The sequence below is a fragment of the Chrysochloris asiatica genome, unplaced genomic scaffold (genome assembly GCF_000296735.1).
Source record: "Chrysochloris asiatica unplaced genomic scaffold, ChrAsi1.0 scaffold00036, whole genome shotgun sequence".
NCBI classification, from domain to species: Eukaryota; Metazoa; Chordata; class Mammalia; order Afrosoricida; family Chrysochloridae; genus Chrysochloris; species Chrysochloris asiatica.
The window spans coordinates 3,289,144-3,295,212 of record NW_006408554.1 but is presented as its reverse complement, the minus strand read 5'-3'; the positions used below and the strand labels follow the sequence as shown (position 1 = coordinate 3,295,212).

Sequence of the window (6,069 nt, the reverse complement as noted above, 5' to 3'; positions counted from 1 at the left end):
GCGACATGGATTGGCAAAGTAGCAGCATTAATGGGCTCAAGCGTGGCAACAATAGTGAGGTTGGCCCAGGATCCAGCAGTGTTTCGTTCTGCTGTGCATAAGGTCGCTATGGGTCAGTACCAACTCAATGGCACCTAACCACAACAACAACAAAGCAAGCTAAGTTGTATCATCTGCATATCGCAGGTTGTTAATAATTCTTTCTCCAAACCTGATGCCTTGTCCTTTGTATAATCCAGCTTCTCATATTATTTGCTTAGCATACAGATTAAATAAATATAGTGAAAGAATTTAGCCCTGGTGCATACCTTTTGTGATTTTAAATCATTCAGTATTTCTTGTTCTGTTTGAATGACTGCCACTTGGTTCTAGGTACAGATTCCTCATGAGTACAATTACGTTTTCTGTAATACTCATTCTCTGAAATGTTGTCCATAGCTTGTAATGATCCTCACAATTGAAAACCTTTGAATAGTCAATGGTGGTGGTGGTGGTGTGCCTTGGAGTTGGTTCTAACTCACAGCGACCCTGCATAGGGTTTCTGAGTCTGTAAATACTTTGGGAGCAGAAAGTCTCATCTTTCTCTCAGGAAATGACTGGTAGTTTTGAACTGCTGACTGTGAGTTTAGCAGCCTGATTCGTAACCATTGCATTACCAGAGCTCCTTGTGTGGTCAGTGAGAACACTAGTAAACATCTTTCCAGGTATTCCCTAATTTCACTCAAGATTCATGTGACGTCAGCAATGATAACCCGTGTTTCACTTGATTCCTCTTCTGAATCAAGCTTGAATTTTGGGTAGTTCTCTGTCAGTGTACAGTTGTAACTATTTTGAATTATCTTCAGATAAAATTTACTTGCATGTAATATTAATGATAGTGTTCCATAGTTACAGCATTGCGTTGGGTCATATCTTTTTGGAATGGGCACAAATAGTTATTAGGTGCCATTGAGTTGGTACCAACTCAGAGAGACCCTATGCAAAACAGAACGAAACACTGCCCATTCCTACTCCAATCTTACAGTCATTGCTATGATTGAGCCTGTGGCTGCTGCCACTGTGACAATCCATCTTGCTGGGGCCTTCCTATTTTTCTCCGATCCTCCACTTTACCAAACATATCCTTCCCAAGCAATGGTCCCTCATGATAATATGTCTGAAATATGAGAAGCGAAGTCTGGCCATCCTGGCTTCCAAGGAGCATTCTGGCTGTACTTCTTCCAGTGTATTTTTGTTTGCTCTTTTGGCAGCCCATGGTACTATCAGTATTCTCATGCATAACTCAAATTCATCAATTTTTCTACAGTCTTCCTTATTCATTGTCTTAACTTTCACATGCATAATGAGGTTACTGAAAATACCATGGCTTGTGTCAAGCGCACCCTATTCCTCAAACTGACGTCTTTATTCCTCAACACTTTTTAAAGAGGTCTAGTGCAGCAGATTTGCCTAATGCAATACATCTTTGACAGCTTCAATCTTTTCTCCATTTATATGGATGTTGTTTAATGATCCATGGTGAGGATTTTTGTTTTCTTTACATGGAAGTGCAAACCATACCGAAAGCAGTGGTCTTTGGTCTTCCTCAGTAAGTATGGTAAGTCCTTTTGCAGTAAGCAAGGTAATATCGCAAGTTGTTAATGAGTCTTCCAGCAATTCCTTCTCCATATAATCCAGCTTCTTGGATTATTTGTTCAGTATACAGATTGAATAAGTATGGTGAAAGAATACAACCCTGGTACACACCTTTCCTTTTAAACCATTCAGTGTCCCATTGTTCTATTTGAGCAAATGCCTCTTGGTCTGTGTACAGATTCCTCGTGAATACAATTAAGTGTCTTGGAATACTTATTCTCTGCAATGTTGTCCATAGTTTATCATGATCCACACAATCGTAAACCTTTGCAAAGTCAGTAAAGCACAGGTAAACATCGTTCTGGTATTCAATTCTCTGCTTTCAGCAAAGATCCGTTTGATGTTCTCAATGACATCCCTCATTCCACACCCTCTTCTGAATCCAGCTTGAACCTCTGGAAGTTCTCTGTCAATGTATGGTTGCAGCGTTTTTGGATTATCTTTAGCAAAACCCTATACAAGATCACTATGAGTCGGTACTAACTTGATGGCATCTATAAACAACAGCATGGATCTCTTCTAGTCAGTTTGCCATGTAGTTGTCTCCCAAATTTCTTGGCATAGATAAGTGAGTGCCTCCAGTGCTGCATCAATTTGTTGGAAGATTTCAGTTTGTATTCCATTAATTACTGGTGCCATGTTTTAGCTATTGCCTTCAGTGCACCTTCTACGTCTTCCTTCAGTGTTATTGGCTCTTGATTATATGCTACCTCTTAAAATGGTTGAACATTTACCAATTCTTTTTGGTACAGTGACTCTGTATATTCCTTCCATCTTTTTTTTTTTTTTTTTTTAATGCTTTATTGTGAATTATGTGATAGCTTACATCAGCTGCACAATGATCCTGTCGTATATTGTTTCCTGGCCATGGTTAACAATCCCTTCCATGCATCATCCATCAACCAAAGGGTATACCCCGCAAGCCTGTCCCCCCTGTCATCCGCATACCGCCCATCTCTCTCTCCAGGTCCAAAGTCTCCATCCCTGGCATCATTGCTTCTCTGGTAGGGTCCCATTCTCTGCTCTTATCCTTTGATGGTCCCAGGGACTTCTGCCCCTAGACTGCAAAGTTAATCACTCCCCTCCCTTTGCCACAAACATCTACCTTTACATTTTCAGCCCTTAAAATTAGTTCTGATAACAATTATTCATTATTGTATCACAAGAGACTATCTGCATTTCCTTTCATCAGCCTTGCCTAGACGGATTGGGTACTACTCAGTGGAGATTCTACCTTGCTCCATGCCCTCTGGATCTAGGTTCCCTCTTGAAAGCTTGTAAGCCAGTCACTTCTTGCTTCTGTAGCACCCTCATTCTGGGTAGCCAATGTCCAAGTTGCCCATCCCTATCCTCTCCGTGTGTGTGGAGGAGGTGGGAATGATCCTCTTGCTGTGAAAATCTGTTCACTCTTTTGAGATACTGCTTCCATAGGTGTGTGTCAAGTTCAGCAAATTGTATCAGATTATTCTTTTTCCCTCTTCTTTCTTCTGTTTGAGCTCTGATCATCCAGCCATTGCAGGCAGGTCAAGTGGGTACTATCTGTTAAGTGTGGGTATACTTATGCATGTGCCCTCTCTTCTTTTCAGGGGGATGCTTCACTCTCCACTCTAGTCTTCCATGGCTGTGTGGCTGACTCTGGGTCCAAGAGACTCCTGGACTTGGCACACTACTAGCCAACCAGATCTTCATCCAGGTTCACAGGAGTCTATTGAGCATTGTAGGGCTTAGCTTGCAGCTTCATTGCTGTTTTTCCCTCACCTCCCCTTACCGGTGATGAACATGGTCACCAATCTGAGCATGCATTCCCATTGAGCCTTAGTCTTAGAAGGGGGACCCGGCCACTTGCCTTGATGTTTCCTGGGCGAGCTACTTGTTTGTTCTTGTAGTGATAGTCGGCCTGCCTTTGTTGTTTTGTATTTTTCCTGTCAGTCTTTCTTTCAGGAAGTATCTTCTGTTCTTCTGGCCACTCCAGGCTGGTCTGCTTGTCCTTTCAAGTGGATGTTTCCCCTCAGAAGATTCTGGATGCTGTTCAGGATTCCATCTATGATCTTGTGTAATGTAGAGGCTCCTCTTGTGTAATGCAGAGGCATTACACCTATGGTCTTATATAATGCAGGAAGCCTCCTTCGCTGGGCACGTTGTATCCCCATTTTAGGTATTCCAATCAGGTATAGGCAGAAGACAGACTTACAACCTTTCTATGGTGGTATTTCTGGCTATTCCTTTCTCTCCCCCTCCAGTGTCTATTTTATAGCGGTATGCCAGGGGACCCAAGATTCAATAGACAGCCAAGCATCTTAACATTATTTACCCCCTTTTCCCCATTCACACCATGTCTCAATTTCTGTATCCCAGAGTTCTGTTGTTCCAAGGTTTTAGATACATCATTATTTGCCTCTGTCCCACATCAGCTTCACATTCATCCTATTGTATTTCATTTCATTGCAATGATAAAAATCCCCTCCGTGCATCGTCAAATAACCAAAGGATACACCCCACAGGCCCGGCCCACTTGCTTGTCAGCAAACAGCTCCTCTCCCTCCTTGGGTGCTGTGTCCCCAGCCATTCCATCTGTCCATGCCATCATAGTCCCCCCATCATTTTGGGTCTGGGCAGTTTCCACCACCACCACCCCCTACCCTCGCAAAGGTATTCTAGTTAGTTATAGCTGGATCCGGGCCCATGTGTTTTCTGTTGTGATATTTCTGGCTGTCCCCCTGCCCCAAGGGTCTATTTCACAATGGTAGGCAAGGGCTAACCTGCCCAGCGGTTCTCACGTCCACCTTGTTCTTCTTTTTCCCCTCCCCTTCTTGTGTATTGCCAGTCTCCCCCTGCCCCAGGCTCTCCTGTGTCTATTCCCTACCCTGTGCTTTTTCTTCCCTTCCCTCCCCACCTCTCATCCTATAAATAACGGTGATCACCACTTTTTAGTATGTCCCACTCATCTATTTTGTCTGTTTTTGTGTCCTTTTCAAAATGTTTGGTAGTCTGTATATGCCCTGAATTAGTACCCTCACATTTTTAGATTCTCCACACCCCCTTTTGGGTGGGTTCTTTGTCTTAGTCTTTTACAATAATGGCCTTATGCAGTATTTCTCCTTTTGTGCCTGACTAATATCACTGGTAGCGTAGTGGTTACGAATCGGGCTGCCAACCTTAAGGTCAGCGGTTCGAAACTACCAGCTGCTCCGCGGGAGAAAGATGAGGCTTTCTACTCCCGTAAAGATTTATACCCTCGGAAACCCTGTACAGGGTCGCTATGGGTCGGAACCGACTCTACGGCACTTAACAACACAATATCACTTAACATAATGTCCTCAAGGTTCATCCATGTTATGCAATGGCTTGTAGCTTCCTTGTTGTTCTTCAAGGTAGCAGTAGTATTCCATTGTGTGTATATGTACCACAGTTTGTTTATCCATTCTTCAGTTGATGGGCTTTTTGGTTGTCTCCATTGTTTTGCTATTGTAAATAGTGCTGCTGTGAACATTGGTGTGCATATATCTACTCGTGTTAAGGCTCGTATTTCTTGTGGGTAAATACCAAGTAGAGGAATTGCTGGGTCATACAGTATTTCTATTTCCAACCTTCTGAGGAAGTGCCATATTGCTTTCCAGAGTGGTTGGACCATTTTGCAGTCCCACCAACAATGTAGGAGGGTCCCAGTCTTTCAGCATCCCTGCCAGCATTTCTTGTCTTTTGCTTTTTTTGATCTTTGCTATTATTGCTGGTGTGCGATGATATCTCATTGTTGTTTTGATTTGCATCTCTCTAATGACTAGTGATCGTGAACATTTCTTCATATGTTTGTTGGCTGCCCTGATCTCCTCCTTGGTGAAGTGTCTGTTCATGTTCTGTGCCCACTTTTTAATTGGGTTATTTGTCTTTTTCTTGTAGAGGTGTTGAAATTTCCTTAGAAATGAGTCCCTTGTCTGATGTGTCACTGAAAAAGACTTTTTCCCATTCCGTGGGTTCCCTTTTTACTCTTCTGGTGAAGTCTTTGGATGCACATAAGTTTTTAATTTTTAGTATGTCTCACTCATCTATTTTGTCTATTTTTGTTTGTGTCCTTTTCAAAATGTTTGGTAGTCTGTATATGCCCTGAATTAGTACCCTCACATTGTCCCTATTTTTTCATTGATGATCTTCATAATTTTGGGATTCACATTTAGATCTTTAATCCATGCTGAGTTTGTTTTTGTATAGGGTGTGAGGCAAAGGTCTTGTTTCTGTCTTTTACGAATTGCTTTCCAGTTCTGCCAGCACCAGTTGTTAAAGAGACTGTCTCCTCCCCATGCAATATGCCTAGGCACTTTGTCGAAAATCATTTGGCTGTATGTGGTTGGGTTAATTTCTGGATTCTCGATTCTGTTCCATTGATCAATGTATCTTTCATTGTACGAGTACCAGGATGTTTTGACCACTGTAGCCATG

At 42.4% G+C, this 6,069-nt stretch overlaps 1 protein-coding gene across 2 annotated transcripts in view; it reads left to right on the top strand.

The window, feature by feature from the left end:
- TERF1 (telomeric repeat binding factor (NIMA-interacting) 1) overlaps window positions 1-6,069 on the top strand; it is a 65,493-nt gene that overhangs the window by 7,783 nt on the left and 51,641 nt on the right. The gene's annotated exons all lie outside the window — the stretch shown is intronic.